This window comes from Canis lupus, chromosome 6, assembly GCF_011100685.1.
Source record: "Canis lupus familiaris isolate Mischka breed German Shepherd chromosome 6, alternate assembly UU_Cfam_GSD_1.0, whole genome shotgun sequence".
NCBI lineage: Eukaryota > Metazoa > Chordata > Mammalia > Carnivora > Canidae > Canis > Canis lupus.
In genome coordinates this window covers 75,528,643-75,550,202 of record NC_049227.1, presented here as the reverse complement: position 1 = coordinate 75,550,202, position 21,560 = coordinate 75,528,643, and the positions used below count along the sequence as shown (strand labels likewise).

At 40.4% G+C, this 21,560-nt stretch overlaps 1 protein-coding gene across 2 annotated transcripts in view; it reads right to left on the bottom strand.

Moving 5' to 3' along the window:
- Positions 1-21,560, bottom strand: part of PTGER3 (prostaglandin E receptor 3) — a 178,584-nt gene that overhangs the window by 65,799 nt on the left and 91,225 nt on the right. The gene's annotated exons all lie outside the window — the stretch shown is intronic.

Genomic DNA, 21,560 nt, shown 5'->3' with positions numbered 1-21,560 from the left:
TAGAGGACAGACAATTCATATGAGATATTGAAGTTCTGACTCAATGCAGTGGCTTTGGGAACATATTATATAGAGTGGGCTTGAGAGCTATTTAAGAGCTAGAATTACCAGGAATTAGTGATATGTAAGGAGCTGACAATCATTTAAGATGATTTCCAAACCAATGCCCTTAACCAAAACAGAGAATATAGCCAAAGAAGCATAATTATGCTTCTCCATAATTAATAATTAATAATTAGGCATAATAATTAAGCCTAATTATGGAGTATAATGATAGAGAGTAGAGTGTTATACATCTGAGAGTTTTAAGCATCTATATAAATAAAAATGAGATTGTCTGGCACCAGGTAGAAATACCTTCTGGAGCTCGAGAGAATGGTGGGCTGTGGAAATACAGCCCAAATATTACCAATGCACCAGTAACTAAGAACACAGAAGTAGATGGGATCATTAAAAAAGAAAAAAAAAAACAGCATGTCAAATAAAAGGTGAAGAGAGCTGTACTGGATTCCTAGAGGCTGTCAACCATGAAGGAGGCTGAGGAAAAGAGAATCAGGAAAGTGTAGAAAAGCCAGCAGCTATGATGTCAAGTACCTCTAGATAAGTCAAGTGAAATAAAAATTATAACTGAAACACAGAGGCTATGCCTAACTCAAACCTGTAAACCAGATGCCTTAGCTCCTCTGTGGGTGCCCTAGCCACTCATCCAATGTTTTTACAACGTGAGCACCAGAGAATGCTATAGCTACTTGAAATGTCTAAAGAGACATTATTCCTCTTCCACAAACACTAGGCAACTTTTATCTACATTATGTAGATCGTTCTTTTATTTACATTATGTAAAGTTCAGCTCTTGTAGTGCTTAAGAATATTTTCTGTTAATAGTGAAAGGAACCCATTTATCATAATCAATACACACATATATAATATATAATACATATAACATATATATAAATATATACAAAAAACATAATAGGGACCGTGTATAGTCCCTATTATGTCACAGGCACTGGGCTAGAGACTGTTGGTGATGGAAAGATAATAACTATGCCTCAAGGAAGTTACAGTATTAAACCAAAAAATAAATCCCTCAAGAATTAATTATAAATCACTAGGTTCTTATCTGAGTATCACAGTATATTGTGTTTTAATACCAACACTGTAACATTTACATTATTTTTTAAACTTCAGTTTTACTGCATTTTTACAACATATCAGACTTCACCAAATATATGCCTTGCTATTGTATTATATTACTGCTTTACTGTGTATCTCAATAAAGCATGCAGTTATGTCACAAAAGATTAATTATAAATCTAGTTTATGGAATAAGAATGACTTTCCAGGGAAAGCGACGTTTAAGCTGGGAAACCAACTGGCAAGCATGGAAGTATCATAATTTTCATGAGATAGTTAATTTGGAAAAAAAAAAAGAAGTCTTCCACTATAAAAGTGATTGAAAACCACTGCATTATATAGAAATTCCAAATTATAAATTACGTTGGCCATGTTAAAAATATCTAACTTCAGATGTAGTATGTATATGCAATGGAATATTACTCAGCCTCAAAACAGAATGAAATCTTGCCATTTCCAAAGACCTGGATGGAGGTAGAGAGTATTACACTAAGTGGAATAAGGCAGGGAGAAACAAATATCATATGGTTTCACTCACATGTGTAATTTAAGAACCGAAAAGGAACAAGGAAAAAAAATAGACAGACTTAGAAAAGATTCTTAACTGTAGAGAACAAACAGATGCTTACCAGAGGAGGGGAGGGCATAGGTGAAATAGCTGAAGGAGATTAAGAGTGCACTTACCATGATGAGCACTGAGTGATGTGTAGAATTGTTGAGCCCCTCTATTGTATACTGATACTAATTTAACAGTGAATTGTAACAATGCTGGAATTAAAATTCTAAGAAATCTAACTGCAATTACTAATGTAGTATGATGTCTTTTAAAAGATGTGGAGGGACTTTGGCAAGGGAAACATAAGCAAAATTAAACCTTTGGGACTTCACCAAAGTAAAAAGCTTTTGTACAGTGAAGGAAAACATCAACAAAACAAAAAGACAACCCATCAAATGGGAGAAGATATTTGCAAATGATATATTCAATAAGGGGTTAATATCCAAATGTATAAAGAACTTATGTAACTCCAAACCAAAAAAAAAAAAAAGCAAATAATTCAATTATTCACTTAGAAATGGGCAGAAGACATGAGCAGACATCTTTCCAAAGAAGTCATCCAGATGACCAACAGACACATGAAAAGTTGTTCAACATCATTCATCATCAGGGAGATGCAAATCAAAAACTACAATGAGGTATCACCTCCTATTTGTCAGAATGGCTAAAATCAAAAATATAAGAAACAATTGTCAGGGACGTGGAGAAGAATGAACCCTCCTGCACTGTTGGTGGGAATGCAATCTGGTGCAACCACTGTGGAAAGCAGTGTGGAGGTTTCCTAAAAAATTAAAAGTAGGACTACCCTATGATCCAGTAATTCCACTACTGGGTATTTACCCAAAGAAAACGAAAACACCAATTCGAAAAGATATCTGCAGACCAGTATTTATTGCAGCATTATTTACAATAGCCAAGATATGGAAGCAACTCAAGCGCCCATCAATAGACGAGTGGATAAAGAAGATGTGGTGTATATCTGCAGTGGAGTATTGCTCAGCCATAAAAAAGAATGAAATCTTGCCATTTGCAACAACATGAATGGACCTAGAGGGTATCATGCTTAGTGAAATAAGTCAGCCTGAGAAAAAGCAAATACCACAGGATTTCAGTAATATGTGGATTAAGAAACAAAACAAATGAACAAAAGAAAAGAGAGAGAAAGACAAAGCAGAAAAGACTCTTAACTACAGAGAACAGATGGTTACCAGAGGGGAGGTGGGTAGAGGGAGGGACGAGTGGAGCAGATGAAGGGGATTAAGAGTACACAGTGTTGAGCATCTCCCTTTGGCTCAGGGCGTGACCCCGGGGTCCCACGTCGGGCTCCCTGCATGGACCCTGCTTCTCCCTCTGCCTGTGTCTCTGCCTCTCTCTCTTTGTGTGTCTCTCATGAATAAATAAATAAATAAATATTTTTTAAAAAGGCTTTTTAAAAAAGAGTACACTTATCCTGATGAGCACTGAGTAACGTATAGAATTGTTGAATCCTTCAATTGTACACCTGATACCATTTATTTTCTTTTTCAAAAACTCACACAGTGACAATATGGGAACCTAGGGGGTCCAATTCTAAGATTTGGTTTAGGCAAAACTCCTGCTAGTAGCTTTAAACTGAGAAAGTCCCCAGACCACGGATTTTGTGGAGCTCCATTCCTCTAGATATCTGCAGGTGAGAGCTTTGTCAACTGGCCTTGTATATAATGTTCTGTTCTGTTCTGTTCCAGAAAATGTATAACTCTTTAGGCATTTTAATAACTAACCCAAAGCTGTAAATAAAGCAGTGATAAAGACTAATAGACACAGCTGTGTTTTGATTCTGCACTTTTCATATGAAGTCCATTTTCAGAGGCCCCTTTTCCCTTCAAAATGTAAAAGCTATGTAGTTCTTATCTATCACCCTGTTGACACATCATGATGTGCTTTTATAAAAAGCAATTTGAAAAAAAACTTAGTGAGGTTTTAAAAAAAACGATTATTTTTCCTAACATTGTCTTTTTTTCTTTCTTTTATTGCAAACATGCCTTACAAGAATGAGGCCAGGTACAGGTTTCTGATAAAATATGATTTAATATTTGGGTTAACTTTTGCAGTTGACCTTACAATTTAAGCACATTCGTGTAAAACATCAGATGTGTAGAGAATAGAAAATAGTAATTAAAAATAAAATGGGTAATAACTGAAAAAACCTAGTAAAATATTTACCAAATAATTAACTCTGTCTGTGGCCACCCTGGTTAATCAAACACTTTGTGACCCACATCACTCTGTAGGAAATGACATTGCTTTCACCCTAAACCAGTTTTTCTAAACGGTGCTTATGTCAGAGTGGTGAGCTGGGAAGCAGGTGGAAAAGTAATTCTTTACTAAGTTCCCAAAAGTTTACAAGGAAGGGCTCTTATCTCTGCTACTTTTTTAAGTTACTAGTACCTGGATGGAGAAATAAGCAGTACTTTCAACTTGCAATTTTATCTCCCACAATTTATTGGCTCTTCCAAAACTCAGGTAGAAAGGGAAAAATAAACACTATTTGCAGCAATTCTTCTATCAGTGGGGGGAGATTAGTGAATGAGTAAATGAAATATGGACAAATATGCTCATGTTCCAAGAACAAAGGAAGTTAGCTATTTTGAGCAACTCAAGGCAACTCAATCACTCCTGAATGATTGCCCAAAAAATAGAAATCTCTTATCAGTTTAAAGTGTGCTTCTGCCCATAGAGTCCTATTTTATGTCTCCGATTTTTGGACCTAAATCACATGTATATCCAAAGATGAAGCTCATGGCTCCAAGCGAAATAAAGCGTTGCTTTATGTTCCCAAAGTATTTCAAGAAATGCCCGTGGACCTTGGCTTCATGGCTTCTGAAGGGGAGGGTATATATTCTCAACATAGCTGGCCGGGGGTGGGATGAGGGGTAGCTGAAGCTCAGGAGCCACTAAACCAGACTACACATGCTGCCCAGGACACCCAGGCAGCCTCCAGCCCCCCAGCTCACTGCGGCCGCCTCGGGGGCTCCCCGTCGGTAGGTACAGAGCCTTTCATGGTCTGGTCCCTACCCGGAGTTTTTGCGTCTTCTCTTTCATTCCTAAATCACGGTTCACTCACTCATTCCCACTCCCAGATCTCATTTCCCCATCTCACACTGTACTCCAGACACTCTTTCTTTTTCTTTCAAGTTTGTATTTAAATTCCAGTTAGTGAACATACAATGTAATATTAGTTTCAGGTGTAGAATTTAGTGATTCAGCATTTACACGCAACACCCAGGGCTCCTCACAACAAGTGCCCTCCTTAATCCCCATCACCTATGTCCCTCATCCCCCCCATCCACCTCCCCTCTAGTAGCCATAGATATGTTCTGTATAGTTAAGAGAGGTTTTCCTCTCTTCACTCCCCCCAGATTGTTCATTGGTTTTGTTTCTTAAATTCCACATATGAGTGAAATCATACAGTATTTGTCTTTCTCTGACTGACCTATTTCACTTAGTATAATTCTCTCCAGTTCCATACACACTACTGAAGATGGGAGGTTTCATTCTTTTATATGGCAAAATAATATATATATTATATTATCTCCCATATATATACATATATATAAATATATATAAATACCTATATATGTGTGTATATATATATACACACACCACCTCTTTATCCATTCATCAGTCCAGGGACATTTGGGCTCCTTCCACAGCTTGGCTATCGTGGGCATTGCTGCTGTGGACCTCAGAGTACAAGTATGCCTTTGAATTAGCATTTTTGCATCCTTTGGGTAAATACCTAGAAGTGCAATTGCTAGATCATAGGGTTGTCCCATTTTTAACTTTTTGAGGAACCTCCAAACTATTCTCTAGAGCATCTGTGCCACTGCGTATTCCCACCAACAGTGGAAGAGTGTTTTCCTTTTCTCCGCATCCTCACCAACACCTGTTGTCTCCTGTGTTGCTAGTTTTAGCTGTTCTGACGGATGTGAGGTGATATCTCGTTATAGTTTTGATTTGCATTTCCCTGATGATGAGTGATGTGGAGCATCTTCTCATGCGTCTGTTGGCCATCTGTCTTCTTTGGAAAACAGATACTTTCTTTGCAGTTTTCTAAGGAAATTTAGTTTCCTTCCTTCTTTCCATGGAATGCTCCCTGTGTCCCCCCCCAGTCCCCAGGGAAGTTTGCTGAAGCCTTACCCTTCGCTAAGACTTAACTCAAATGTCTTCCTCGTGAAGACTTTCTAAATGCACATACACGTAGACACATGCACATGGACACACATGATTGTAGACCTAAGGTAGAATCGGAGTCTCCCTCAGTAACAAGTCTAGATTAGGTGAGAATCATACATAGCATAATATATTATTACTACTTTAATATTATAAATCCACTAATTGTCATCATCTGCTTGTATAGCTCTCTTCTGTAATTAGACCATGAGCTTCCGAAGGGCAAGACTGTATCTTCTCTCTAACTCTGATACTTGTTATAGTGCCTAGGACTTAACGAATCGTTTCATAAATGCTTGATGGGTGACTGAATTCTCATCCTTCAAGAACCATGGCCATTTCCTTTGCCTCAAGAAGTCTTGCAGGTTCGTCTATGATAGGAATAAATCCCAGCTTCTCTGAGTTCTCGTCACACTTTATTCCTTGCTGTGGCTACTATCACAAAATTTCCTGGATTTTAATTGAACTTTCCCTATCATCTAGGTTATCAGGAAAACATCATGCCTTTGATGATCTTTCCCCACATAGTGCTGTGCTTTGAAAAATGTTCTTCTCAATGTTTGCTGAAATTAATTTACATATTTATAGCACTTTCCCAAATATACATCATTAAACAATGCAGTGGGTCCTTTTTTTGCAGTGTAAGGATGATCCCAGATTCATTTTTATTTGCCAGGGACCAGCACACAACAAATGCCGAAATAAACAGGTGCTAAATGCGAAAAGAGAGAATGACTGCTTAGGAAGAAGGACTCTGCTTTGTTCGTCCAGTGGCAACAATCTGGTCCTTGAGCAAATGCTGGGAGTAAGAAAGATCACAACCACCCTGTTTTAATAGCTAGACTCACTGTACACTTTTTCTTTCAGTGCTTAGGTATTCCTGGAAATAGCGACTTCAGGAAGGATAACGGCGGGGTTTTATTTTTTAACTCAGAAGTTAGGGAAGTATAAAGTGTTTGACTTTCTGCCATATGCTCCGAAGTGTTAACAGCACTGCAAGCAGGTGGCGGTGGGTGCCGCAGTCTCTTTCATGGTAGCTGCTTGAGAAGTTAAAGGATGCTCTCAGCACATAAATCAACAGGCACATGGAAGGATCGGATCTCTTGCTGCCAAGAATAAAATCCTCAGAGATTTCGTTGTTCTCAGGATGCTAGTCATAGCTCCATCTATTGAAAACCTTTATACCCTAGCCTTGTGTTAGCCTCCTCACATATATCCTCATTTTGGTCTCCTGACCATCCTGTAGACCACGTATCACTCCCCCCTTTCTATAGAGGAGAAAAGTGAGGCTTAGAAATGTCCATCAGAAAAAAAAAAAAAAAAAGGAAATGTTCATCGGTTTACCCAACATTATGTAGCTATCCCTGCATCATCACAGGATTTAATTCAATTCTGATAAAAAATTAGGATAGAAAAATATCATTTTGACTTTCTTTCAGGACTTTTTTGTGCCTACTAAGTGACCCAAATGTGTCTCTGTGACTTAAGAACAGAACTTTATTTCCCCAGTTCATCAGAAGCACAGATAAAGATGAGAAAACGTCACCCCTCCCTACCTGGGAAGGGGGACACATTAGACCCCGTGGGAAACTATCCACAAGGCAAAAATGATCTCAACCAAGACTTTGACCAAGGTAAACAACACAATTGGCATTTTGAATTCTACTCCTTTTGTTCTCCCACGGTCCTGTGTCTGTGAGCACACACGTGGCTACTATACCTCAGTGTGAAAATGGTGCACCGTAAATAAGACGCAGGTCCCAAAGTGACTGGCTTCACTTCAGGAATTCAGCTACTTCTGTTAGTTTGGCACAACTGAGTTTCCTTTAATCTTCTATGTCCCCTGACTCTGCAGCTTCACATTAACTCTGTTTGCTCTCGAGAAACTCGGTCTCTCCCTGCTTCATTCCCACATCAGAACTGGCCCATCCATCACCAGTGTAGGATTTTAAAATACTCAATGATAAAAATGCTCATGGACTGACTGTGGGGACAATTAGGTGTCTCCATAGATCTGGGAATACAGTCGATACATGTAATATTATCCAGAGAATTTGCCTACCTCAGTGTGAAGATATAAATAAAGTTAATAGTTACATAAGATGATTTATCATTCGAATTATGAAAAGCACGCTCTCTAAAACACTCTCCAGATCTCCTGTCCTGACAGAAGCAGCCATAACAACAGAAACAAAACTTCCATAAGAAACAGCTGGCCGAGCCTATTACGAGCCTTAATGTCAACTGTCACAATGATTGCTTCCTCAAATTGACCTCCTCTGACCTAGCAGCTCTCAACTTTCTCTTCTTGGCTCTTGAAGATACTTGTGGATCACCAGATGTGCTTTATAGAAACATGTGGTTTGTATTTTAAACCATATAGGGAAAAGACTGTGTCTATGGTGAGCCCACCAAGATGCCTTGATCCTAAATTCAAGTGTTAGAAAGATCTAGGAGGTTTTAGAAAAAGAATGAAAACATTGGAAGGAAACACATTAAAGACAGAAATGGGTTAATCATAAGAGGCTATGGGAGCTAATGTCAGAAATTTCTCACTGTAGGTGATATTAGAGATGCACTATTTGTTTGCACGTATTTATAATAAACAGGCAAATCTAAATATTTCTTTACTTCCACCTCTAATTTTCACCTAGCTAGTCTACTTTAGGCTAAGCAGGGACATTTCTCATTTATTTTTGCCCACTTTTTCTGCTCAGTTATTGTTATAAGCAGAAACAACCAAAAATTTATCTTTCTGTCATTTGGCATGATTTTAGCCTAAATAATAATAATAATAATAATAATAATAATAATAATAATAATGATAATAGTAATAGTAATTATTATTGCTATTGGTTTAATAGAGGGATCTTATTCACTATATATGGAATTCTCTAATAAAAGTGGGGTGGTTGCTAGCTGAGTGACCGTACTGATACAAAAACCAAGGGTAGCTCAGGGGCCAAAAAAAAAAAAAAAAGAAAGAAAGAAATGTGCTGGAAATAAAATTTTTGTACTGAATTGTCACGCACTATACTGAAAATCAGTTGGATCAATTCAGGCAGACTCTCCTATTAAGGCAAAAATCCAGGTTCTATTAATATGACAATTCAGTGTTAAAGTTTTATCCTTAGCATATTCTTTTTGTTGTTGTTGTCTTGGCTTGGTTATATTACTTGTATTTGTTTTTACAAAATTTTACAAGGAATTGAGTACTCTTTCAAAAATATTTTTAGAGCGGTGTTGGCTTGTACTAGGGATACCAAGGTAGATGTGACCCCTTCTAGCCTTTTAGGAGTTCAGGATATTCATACGCAGATACTTTCAATGGTACTGGAAAGTCCAATGATCCATGGGAGCAAAGGGGTGGTGTGGAATGTGGTAACTACCAAAAAAATTCACAGAAGACTACAGAAGAGGAGATAATAGAACTAGGAATTAGAGTTGGCCAGTTTGAAGAGGACGGAGGACAAGCTCAGAAAAGCAAATAACAGGGTGACAGAGATACATGGTCTTTTCAAGAAGTGAGAAGCTCTGCGTGATTGGGGCTAGGATGTGAAAGCATCAAGTGTTCTGAGAACAGACCAATGTGTGATAGATTTGTAGATGTATAAAAGACGAAATAAAAGGACTTACACATAGAGATAAAAGTTGATTCGAATCACGTAAGAGATAGGTGTCATTTGAAACAAGGAAGGCGGATTAGAGGCTGCAGTTGGTCTCCGTGAATGGGTTTTGGGTGAGGAGGGAGAGTAGGTGAAAATCACTAGGGGGAGTTGGAAATTCAGTTGTGGCTGCAACAGGTGTAAGTTGGTGTAGCTTGTATTAGTGTCAGCAACGGTGCCTGCAGCTCCGTGTCTTCGGTAGACCGTGTCCCAAGTCTCAATAAACTGTAATAAACATCACTTTGGTGTAAAATATATCCCAATGCCCCCAACTCCAACAGCTCCGGTCAGCACTTACAATGCAGCATGAATCTTCTCTCGGCATAATAGATTTCTGACACCAGGGAGCACAGCTAATGAGGGGGCCATGAGTGCAGGGCCAGACCCTGAGCTCCTTATGGGACTCCCATGGGTTTGGTCCCTTGTATCGCAGGCAACCTCAGACTAGGTCATCAGAGCACAGAAAGCACAGGTCATGCTTTATTCCCAGGCACTTCCAAATGCACAATGAAAGCCTGAGGAAAAACAACTCCTTCTGACGTGAGAGTCAGCTGCTATGCATCATTACACATTTTTTCTATTCTTGGTACACATTTTTCTATTCTAGGTGGACACTATTGCTGTTTTCCCAGATGCTGGGATAGAAAAGAACCAGAGGAGGTCTTTCTGATTTTCCCCTCCATTTTCTCAAACTTCCATGGTCAGATTCTCCACTTGCTGGCTCCTTTTAGCATTTTTTCTAAAGTCACACTATTTGATACAACATTAAAAAAAAAACAGAAAACAAAAACAAAAACAAAAAAACCTACATTTATTCCATTTATTGTTTCAGGCAATTTCCCTATATGATTTATTCCTGCCAGTAATGAACAGGTGTTATTATCTCTGTTTTTCCATCTAAAAACAAGCAATTTAATAACTGCCGAAGGTCACTTTCTAGTGAGTAGAAGAGGGATTCGGGGAAAATGTGTGGAATACAGACACTTCCTAGAAGCTGGTTTTGAACCAAGGAAAAAGAAAGCAATTGCAACCTGTGCATTGACTCTGAGATTTCACTAACCATCTCTCTTCCTTCTTCTAAGCCTTTCCTATTCAGCAACAGTAAGTCGAGGTTTGTGTGTTAGGAACTAGAGGCAAACTATGTCCTAGATTTGAAGGCAGTTGCTCTTGATGCCGCCTCGCAATTCTGTTAAGAAACTCTTCCCTGAAGCCCTGGGTTTTTTTTTGCTCCCTGTTGCTCCTAGATTCCCCTGGGCCCACTGTGGTGTCAGTTACAAACCAGTAAAGGCATCCTGACTGGGGTGGAATCATGTTGACAGTCAATGATCAAATGTGCGCACCTGTCGCTTCTATGCAAGGAGCATCTAATTGGTTTCCATTTATCCAATCGGTGAATATGAAGTATCTACTTTATTTCAAAGTTGGTGCTAGACACTGGGGAGACACTGGTTTAAAAGAATAGCAGTTCCTGCCCCCAATGAAGACTTTAAGGAGCTCGAAATACATGGAGAGAGATAGATAAACATTATTAAAATATGATGTGATGAGTAGAACGTTGGGATAAGAACAGCGTGCTGATGGAATACATGGGAAGAATATAAAATGCAACCTCATTTGGTCAGGAAAAGATTCACCAGGGAAATAAGATCAGGGCTAAGTCCTGAGAGACAGTAGAAGATAAGGCAGGGGTGGAGGGGAAGGTCAGGGTTTGAGGTGAGGACAACACTCAACAAAGTCCAAAACGCTGTAGAGGGACCTGGCACATTCAGGAACTAAATAAATAATAGAATAGAGCTGTAAAGGGTCCCAATTATTAAGGGTCATATAGGTGGTGCTAATAAGTTTGGACTTTATTCTGGGAGGAATGAGAAATCCCTAATACTTCTAATCAGAAAAGTGCCAAGATTATTTCTATGCTTTGGAAATATCTTTCTGGCTGCAGCCTGGGGAGCTGAATATGAAAGAGAGGTCACTTTGGCTACACAGTGAATAGATCTGGTGACCGAAGCTGAGGGTTAGTAGGAAGAGCAAGGCAGGGGGCAGCAGGAAAGCACTAGAATAAGCCATAAAATAAGGGCACTTGAATTAATGAACTGCAATGAGGAGAGACGAGTGGATAGATTCGAGGATGTTTTATAGAAGGGGAATTGGCACAGGTGACCATAGCGACAGGCGGGGCAGATCACCCAGAATGATTCCAGGGTTGGTGCCCAGGTTATGGGGAGCCCCAGGGAAGAAACAGGCTTTGGGAAGTCGGTTTTGAGTGAAGTTAAGTTGACTGTGACGTCCAGCCAGGCGTTGGCTACAGAGGTGGGAAGTCTGAAGAGCCGAGAGACTTGGAAGTCCTTCGCATGTGGATGCCAATTCAAGCCACATAACCCACAACCAGTATGTTGTGCAAAAGAGATCAGTTAAATTTCCAGAGAATATCAAAAGGAATAATTAGGTGAAGATCTTGCAAATGTTCATGTACTTGAGATTACCTTTTAGGTGTCTTCAGTCCTATGTGAACTTGGTCAGCCCCCGAACCCCTAAAGCCTATTTACATAGCTTAGTGACTCTCTATGTCCACTGAAGGAATCCATGACGCTTCTTTATTATTTTACATGGTTAATTACATATAGAACATGTGAATGAAAGACATTTTTAAAGATGTAAAAGTTGATCATTTATATTTATATTATATATATTATATATATTATATTTATACAATATATATATTTATATTTATTATATTTATATGGTTCATATAAAGCAACCAGCTATTTTGATTTCAAATGTATTTCACTTTTATATTATTCCAATGAATAGCAAGTTAGTTCTATAATTTCATTCCTATCAAAATCGGGTAAGAGTTAACCCTTGTTCAAAGTATCGGCTTTTAACTTTAAGGTGAACGATGACATTTTGGAGTCAAACTCAACTTCTGTAATGAAAAGACTCTGCAGTCTGGATTACAGATATCTATTTTGAAAAATACTATTATATCCCTCCTCTTTTAAGAAGAATGGGGGAGGATCTGGATGCGTTTTAGCAAAAGGCTCCTTTAAAACACCTCGTGATATAGAAATAAAAATAGAAATCAGACCTCAGAAGCAGATGAAAAGGTAACACATCAAATATAAAAGTCAGTGTTCAAACATCACACCTGAGCCTGAGCACCAGATTGGACAGGGCGAAAGTCAAGTCACCGTAGAGTTCCTCAGTACAATTAAACTCAAGTATAATTTGTAAGTGACCCCTAGTAAAATTATGGTGATGACTTACAAAATTCACCCTAATGATCCTAACTGAAAGGAAATATTAGTGTTTGGGAAAGTACTCCATGATGATGCCATACGTTAAAAATATTTTACATTTTAATTCCCTGAATTTAGTGATATCATCTAAAGAAATTTCAAGCATTTTCTAACATCTGGTTATTATTTAGTTGTTTATTTAGGCATTTTTTGTAACAGTCATGTAATAGGATCTTTCACTTGGGATCTTTAACTCATGTTTCTCACTCTGGGGTCACATGATCAACTTTAATCCTCTAGTAATTACATTGAGACAATCCTTAAGTGAACAAGTTAATGAAAATACAAATATAAATGATTCAGGGTTTCCAGAAAGGAGGTGGTTATTTGCCAGGAAGGATAAAATTGGCCACCTCTTGTTTTGCCAGCATACTGGATGGGTATTTATGAGAACGTGGTGTTATTAATTAAATGTGAACTTCATTGACTGTACATACAATAACAGCAGTACTCATGTATGAAGACCTCAAGTTCAGAAACGCCACCTTACTTGTAATGATTCTCTGTCTTATGATGATTATCTTACAGTATTTGAATCTGATGTTTGGCAGGAAATTATTGTTTCCTTTTTGCCATTAAATAATTATGAAATAGATAACCTATAGCTTTCACGATGTGGCATTATTTAAACTCTTTTTTTTTTTTATTTATTTATTTTTACCTAAAACCCTATTTGGTTTAAAGTGGAAGTTGGAAATCAACATTCTTATGTCATTACACAAATCTATGGTTACTACAGATGACCCCGTTCATAGGTGATTTCAACTACCTCTCTTTGTTACTGTAATAACTATAAAATCTATTTTAAAACTCATCTTCTCTCCTGAAAAACGTAATTTATATTACAACAACTCACTGAATACTGCTGTTGGGATCCTGCAGAGGTCTCAAACTCACTGTGTTTCAAACTGAGACTTTCCCGCACTCCTTCTTCCTCATTGAATGCTACCAAATCTCCTCATTCACCCAAGCCAGAAATCACAAGATACCTAGAATTTTCCTCCTCCTTTCTCTTCGTAATAAATCAGAAGTAATGATGAATCTATTTCTGGAATATCGTTGGAATCTGCCCCATGCTCTCTACTCCTATCAGAACCACTTGCCAGAACTTCCAAAATGCCTTCTTTAATATCATCTCTGCTGCTAAATTGCCCCATAAGTCCTTTCTTTATGGTGACACCAGCGTTACCTTTTAAAATGAAAATTTAAACACTTGAAAAAAAATAAAATGAAAATTTAGTCATGTCATTTCTGTTAAAACTCCCAAAGTCACGCTCTCTTTCTCAGCATAAAACCCAGATTCTTCTCTCTCTTTTTTTTTTTAATTTTTGAGCTGGGTACAATATCCTTTATTGATAGTACATGACAAGGAAGGGCTCCTCCAAGCCCGTCTCCTTCTTCAGGGGGTCTGGGATAGAAATTGTGAAGGCAGGGAGATCCTCAGTGCATTGGGGGATGAGACAAGGAACCCCCAGTAGCCAAGGGCCTCTCTCTTCCTCTTGCTCTCACTGGTGCTGGTGGTCTAGGGGGCTTACTCCTTGGAGGCGATGTGGACCATAAGACATGCACACCTGGTTGCTGTAGCCCCATTCACTGTCATACCAGGACATGAGCTTGACAAAGTGGTCATTGAGAGAAATGCCAGCCCCAGCATCAAAGATGGAAGAGCAGGTGTCACTGTTAAAATCACTGTTAGAGACAATCTGGTCCTTAGTGTAGCCCAGGATGCCCTTGAGGGAGTCCTCTGATGTGTGCTTCACCACCTTCTTGATGTCATCGTATTTGGCAGCTTTCTCCAGGCTGCAGGTCAAATCCACAACTGACACACTGGGAGTGGGGATACGGAAGTCCATGCCAGTGAGCTTCCCATTCAGTCCAAAGATGACCTTGTCTACAACCTTGGCACCACCAGTGGAAGCAGGGATGATGTTCTGGGCAGCCCCTGGGCCATCAGGTCAGAGCTTCCTAAAGGAGCCATCCAAGGTCTTCTGGGTAGTAATGATGGCATAACCTGTGGGTCATAAGACCCTCCACAATGTCAAAGTTGTCATGGATGACCTCGACCGGAGGGGCAAGCAACTGGTGCAGGAGGCATTGTTGACAATCTTGAAGGAGTTGTCATACTCCTCATGATTCATGCCCATCACAAGGATGGAGGCATCAGCAGAAGGGGTAGAGATGAGGACCCTTTTGGCCCCACTCTTCAAGTAAGCCTTAGCCTTCTCCATGGTGGTGAAGGCCCCAGGGGATTCTACAATGTCTTCATCATGAGCATCACCCAATTTGATATTGGCAAGATCTCATGCCTGGAGGGTAGAGATGGGCTTTCCATTGATGACAAGTATCCTATTCTTAGCCTTGATTGTGCCGTGGAATTTGCCATGAGTGGAATCATACTGGCACATGTAGACCATGTAATTGAGGTCAATGAAGGAGTCACTGATGGCAACAATGTCCACTTTGCCAGAGTAAAAGCAGCCCTGATGACCAGGTGCCCAATGAGGCCAAATCTGTTTTCTCTGACCTTCACCATCAGGTCTCTGGGACGTGGCTGGCACTGCACCAGAAGATGCAGTGTCTGTTGAACGGGGAGGAGCAGATAACCTAACATCCAGATTATCTTGCATGACTTACAAGACTGACAGAGGAAGTTCCTACGTAGAAAATGTTTTCCTAATGGAATTATGTCCATGAAAGTCTTTTACTGGAAACCTCCCCTATGTGTCATAACCTCCATAACCCTGCAACAAGAAGAGGTCAAATGACTAGTTCTCAGCAAAAGCCCAAGTGAAGTGTGCTACTTGCTGGTTCAGACCTTAAAGAGAAAGTGCTGGACATAGCACCCCAGTCCTTACACGTGGTTGATACCCTTAACATGAAAGGAATCTGGCCCCTGAACCACTGTGTGAAAAAGAACTTCTGGTGGATCCGTAACACCCCACCCCTGGACTTTACTAGAGAGAGAAAAAAAATTTTGTTGTATTTGAACTATTATATTTTGAGGCATAGTTGTTACCAGAGTTTAACCCCACCCCCATGCAACAAACGCCAATATGAAAAAAGCCTTTTATAATTCAAACTCGAATTACATGTACAATTTCATCCTTTATGGATTTCCAATCTCTCATATGTATTCCTAAATTTTGCCATACCCAACTCCTTAAAATTCCATAGATAAGTCACACCCTCTCTTGCTTGTACACCTTTGTTCCTACAGAATTCTACTTTTCCCTGCCTTATCCTTTAAGACTGAAGCAGATATTGCTCCTCTGGAAAGTGTGTCGTTTTCTATTATGAGCTGAACTGTTGCCCCCCCCCCCCCGACCTTCCCCAGAGCCATAAGTTGCAGCCTGAACCCTCAGTGCCTCAGAATGTGGCTGTGTTTGGAGATGGGGAGTTTACAGAAATAATTCAGGTTAAATGAGGTCTTCAGGGTAAACCCAGTCTGACTGGTGTGCTCACAAGAAGAGGGGATTTGGGCACACGGAGAGCCAATGGGTGCACTCACACCGGGGAAGGACCACGTGAGGGCACAGCAAGAAGGTGGCTGTTGGCAAGCCAAGGAGAGAGGCCACAGGAAAAAGCAAAGTTGTCAACACATTGATCTTGGAAGTCCAGCCCCCAGAATGGTGAAAAAGTACATTTCTGTTTTTGAAATCATCCATTCTGTGGTATTTAGTCAGAGCAGCCCTAGTAAACCAGTAAACCCTCGTCGAAGCAGGAGGTTGGCTCCTCTGCAACTCGGGAGCCTTCGGAGATCCCCTCCTTCAGCCCTGGTTTACCACAGCGGACGTTCAGTCACTGGTCCGCTCGGCTGTCTCCCCAGCTCTTCTGTGCGTCTTTGAGGGAAGCAACTCTGTCTCATTTATCTGCCTCATTAACTCCTGAGATGTGTTAGCACATTGGTAGGAGGTGAATACCCTTCCTCAGGATGGATGAACACTTTCCGCACAACTTGCTGCTTCCCGGTAAGTCAGTCATTATTGGGGGTTTTCCTCTTCCTGTGCATCCTCGTGGCGCAGATGGCCATTGTTTGATGTTGTGCGTGGGTATCCCTTTGCATACTTACCTCGGTCCAGAGGATGAGTTTTAGAGCAAGAGCGAGATCTTCTTTCAGTAAAGTTGATGGGCTTGTAGTAGACTGCTTTCGGTATTTTATCCACATCACAGTAGCCTCTTTTTCCCAAGAACTACCCCTTTGTGCAGAGGTGGGCTTAGTTTTGAAGTGAGAGTCAGATAAGGTCACTGGTCTTCTGTGAGTGTCTGAAACCAAGGAGATAGAACCTCCAGATTTGTGAGGTAGTCATATGCCGTGAGAAACAGACATTTGAAGAATGAGACACACCCCAAATGCAGAAGTTGTGCAGAGAAAAATAAAGAAATAAAGACTAACACATGGCTACACAGAGAGACAGAGACAGAGACAGAGAGGGATGGGGAAGCAGTTATAATGTCAATTAATTTTATTTCCTCGTTTCTGTTCCTTCTGAGGTCTTATATTCCTTGCTCTTGGATTCTATGAGGTTTTATAACAAGTTTCATTCTGGTTTAAGCTAGTTTGAGATTTATTTATTTTTTTAAGATTTTATTTATTTATTCATGAGAGACACACAGAGAGAGACAGACAGAGAGAGAGACGGAGAGAGAGACAGGCAGAGGGAGAAGCAGGCTCCATGCAGGGAGCCCGATGTGGGACTCGATCCCAGGACTCCAGGATCACGCCCTGAGCCAAAGGCAGACACTCAACCACTAAGGCCCCTGGGCTGCCCTTGAGATTGATTTCTGTTAACTTACAACAAAAGGGGCCCTTGCTTGGCTCAGTTGGATAGAAGAGTCAACATTTGTAATTTTTGATCACCCAATTCTTCTTCTTAATTCTGGTAAGAACACTTCAGTCATTCTATCTGGAGTAACCTTCCTTTCTTCAGGTCCATAAGGTTCATTAGGGCCAAGCCCAGGCCACAGTAACTAGTTCAAGAAGGACAATGGGATCCAAACCATGTGAACATCCCCATCACCAGAATTTTGCTAGGACTATTATGAAGGTGTGAGAAGTTGACGATTTTTTTTTTCCTGCTGAGGTTGCCTAACTAGTAAGGATGACTAGTCTGGAGCTTTTGCTGGTCATCGTGCCACCATGAAGAGAACACTCCTGAGAATAAAACCGATGCAGAAGAAGGAAGAGCAAAACAAATTCAGAGAAACCTGGATTCTCCATATGTCATGTGAGCACCAAGAGACTCTTCAGTTATTTCAGCAATTAACATCCTTTTTAAAAGCCAGTTTGAGATGTTGTTGTTGTTGTTGTTGTCACGTACAACCCAAACTTCCAGAGAAGTACGGCTTACATATCTTTGAGTCAGTAAAGTTTTATTATGTACGACAAGTCCTATCATACAGCACCAGATGCCTAGCACTGGAATAACATCTGAAATACAGCAGATGCTTAAAAAAATAAATCTCCTGGTACTGAATGAAGATGATAAACGCTACCTAGCATGTCATTTCTGGATATGGCTTTTTACAGCCTTACCTTTTCATTTGAATATTTTGCCAAGTCAGTGCTCTATAATCGGTGGATTTTAGCCAGAGAGATTACATAAAAAAAGGGGTTTTTATTATTTCAGTCCTTGCTATTCCTTACCCTCATGGCCAACATTTGTTCTCCAATGCCAAATTCGAAGTGGTTTTTCCTTCTCCTCTCTACCACCACCTTCATGAGACCTCCTAAATCTGAACCAGTTTAATAGCTTCTTTAAAAATTTTTTTTTAATTTAAATCCTAGTAACCTCTAGATTCATCTCCGTGTCTCTAGACTCTTTTTTCTTTTTTTAGTAAAAGTTTTATTTATTTATTTGAGAGAGAGCAGGGGAGAGGGACAGAGGGAGGGGAAGAAGCAGGCTCCCCACTGAACGGGGATCCTGACTCAGGGCTCCATCCCCGGTCCCTGGAATGATGACCTGAGATGAAGGCAGATGCTTACCCAACCGAGCCACCCAGCACCCCTAGACTCTTTTTTCTCCAGTCCATTTAACACTATATAATGAGAAGCATCTATCTGGACATGGTTTCTGGCTGTGGTTGTTATACAAATTATAGATAATATAGATATAAGGGAACTAACACTGTGTGTGGCATATCGATTAACATTAAAATCTCTACCACTCTGAAGATGGCACGGGAATATTAACAGATAATGGTTTTTTTTTTAGTACTAACTATATACTTGGTGTTTTATCTAACTTATCCTTTACACGAGCTCTTTGAGGTACTTTTGCAAGTGAAAACCCCAAAACTCAGAGAGCGTAAATGCCACAGAGTTGGCTAATGGCTGAAATCCTACTCGAACCCCAGGATGCCAGACTTCAAAGGCTTTGATTTCTGTGTCACCTATTGTATCTCCCCAGACATAATTTTTATATTATCTGAGCGGAAAAGCAAATCAATCATGACCCCTTCCAACCTGCAGAAATACAACCAGGAGGCACAAAAGCCAATCTTAAAAAAATGCACCCCACCCCCCTGCTGCAGATCTGCCATTTAATGTTGTCCTCACAGCTTTGCAGTTGTGTGAAATGCAGCCCGTGAGAGACTTGGCTGCGAGCGTGGGCTCCGGCCTTTCCTGCAAAATGCCTGATGTCAAACTCAGACTGGGCCTCTGCCCCACAGGCGTGTGTGTGCGTATGTGAGCCCCAGAGAGTGACTCCGGGGGCTGAACTGGGTGCTTTCCAAGGACTCGGAGTCATGGGACAACCGACCTTACACAACCTAACCTGACTTGATTTGGCATCAAAATGCTGTTGGTTTTTACAGAGTGTGCAGTTGTACGCTGGTGAGCCGGAGCCCGTCCAGCTGCATATTGCTGATGTGCCCTTCATGTGAAATTAGGAAGAAGCACCCCAAAGTGGCAGTTCCCACATCACAGAAAGCTCTCTTCATCTCTCAATGTACTCGGCTTCTGGAGGTTGGTGAAGGACACACGGGAGCCCTTTGAAAGCTGCACCTCCCGTCGGGCGGGCTCGAGGTGCCCGTGGAGAGCTGGCCTGCAGGCCACCCTGGCACAGCCCGTCAACCTGGACGTCTGCTCCAGTTTACCTGCTTGACCTTCCTCTGTCCCGGAGGACTGAGGCCCAGCCCTGCAGCCCGTGCACTTGGCTGGGGTCCTGACTGGCTTTGCCCCAGGAATCAGGTGTGCATGGGCACAGGTGTCCTGTTCCAGGTCCTGCTACATTCTACATTCCTTGATTTGCCCTTATATGTCCTTGGGAAGTTTTCATCATTCCAAGTGTAAGTCCGCAGGAAGGGTTTCAGCGACCAGAAATCGCATGACAAATTAGAAAAGGAATACACTCCAGGGCCTCGGGCCTGGGTTTGCTTCCTTGCCTCATTAGTATGTCCTTGGGAGAGTCAGTTATCTGCCCTATGAGTTAGTTTCCTCACTGGTAAAAATGGGGATAAGGATTGTTACTGTCAGGGCCGTTGTGGGAATGACAGACTATCACACGGAGGTACGGCTAGCGCCGTGTTTAAAGTAGATGCTCAACACATGTATCGTATCTCACCTTCTGAAAGTAAAGAGGAACTTCATATATTTAGGAGAATAACTCAAGTTAACTTCTGCATTTGACAACACACAAACACAGTGTCTCGCACCACGGGACACTGGGGTTGTGGAGTTCCAGGTTGCCTTGTTGGGACTCACTAAAGCCAATGGGGTCGTGCGTGGCCTACATCAACGCTGAGTCCTTGCAACTAAAATAAGGGCATGATGTCATTTAGAAACACTTACACTCCATACACTTTTGTTTATTGATCTGTGTATACATGTTCTAAAAATTTATATTTATACATGCTATGGCTTGTTTTGTTTTGATAAATGGGTGACTGTTTGTGCTTGAGAATCCTAAGAAACAAAATATTTTTTTAATGTTCATAATAATCAAAACATAATGTAAGTGCTAGAGAACACAATCATGGATTTCAGTGGGGGCTCCGGACACAGTGTGAGGCGATAGTAGGGTTTGCCTGTAGCGCCTGAGACAGAGCCTGGACCATGCTTTACCGCCTGGGGGTCCTGTTATACAAAACCAACACTCCCTACAAAGTTGAACATTGAGTTTTATATGTTGCCATTAATTTGAAAATAGCAATGTACTAATTTACACTCATTATTGTAATATTTAAAGAAAGTGGAGAGACATGACCTAATTACCACGAATGGAAACTGGCACAACTTCATACACAAGTAGTTCAGCAAGTATATTTGATTATTTTTTTATGTACTTCATTCCCTTACAGGATATTTTTTTAATTATACAGAAACAGATAAGCATGTTTAATGAAGTAGACCTTGCAGGAACTGAGAAAGAAAAATGATCAGAGGCATTTAATCTGAATTGTGAGTAATTTCTCAAGTCAGTCTGCATTCTTGGCTTAATTAAGTTTGTGAGTTCTCAGTTCAAGTGTCTGAAATTAAGATGGATTTTCTGATCTTGGTCAAGTTGGGATCTCTTGAATGGTATCGTGAAATCTTTGTTATAGTGACTGCGTTTTCAAGATGATATTGCAACTATAAGCATATTACAAAATCTAAATTTTGTTTCCACCTTCTTATCAATCTGAAAGGTGTGCCTCAGGGTAAATTCTCCAGTCTTCAGCAAACATGTCAGAAAAGGATCCTTGTACGTCTGT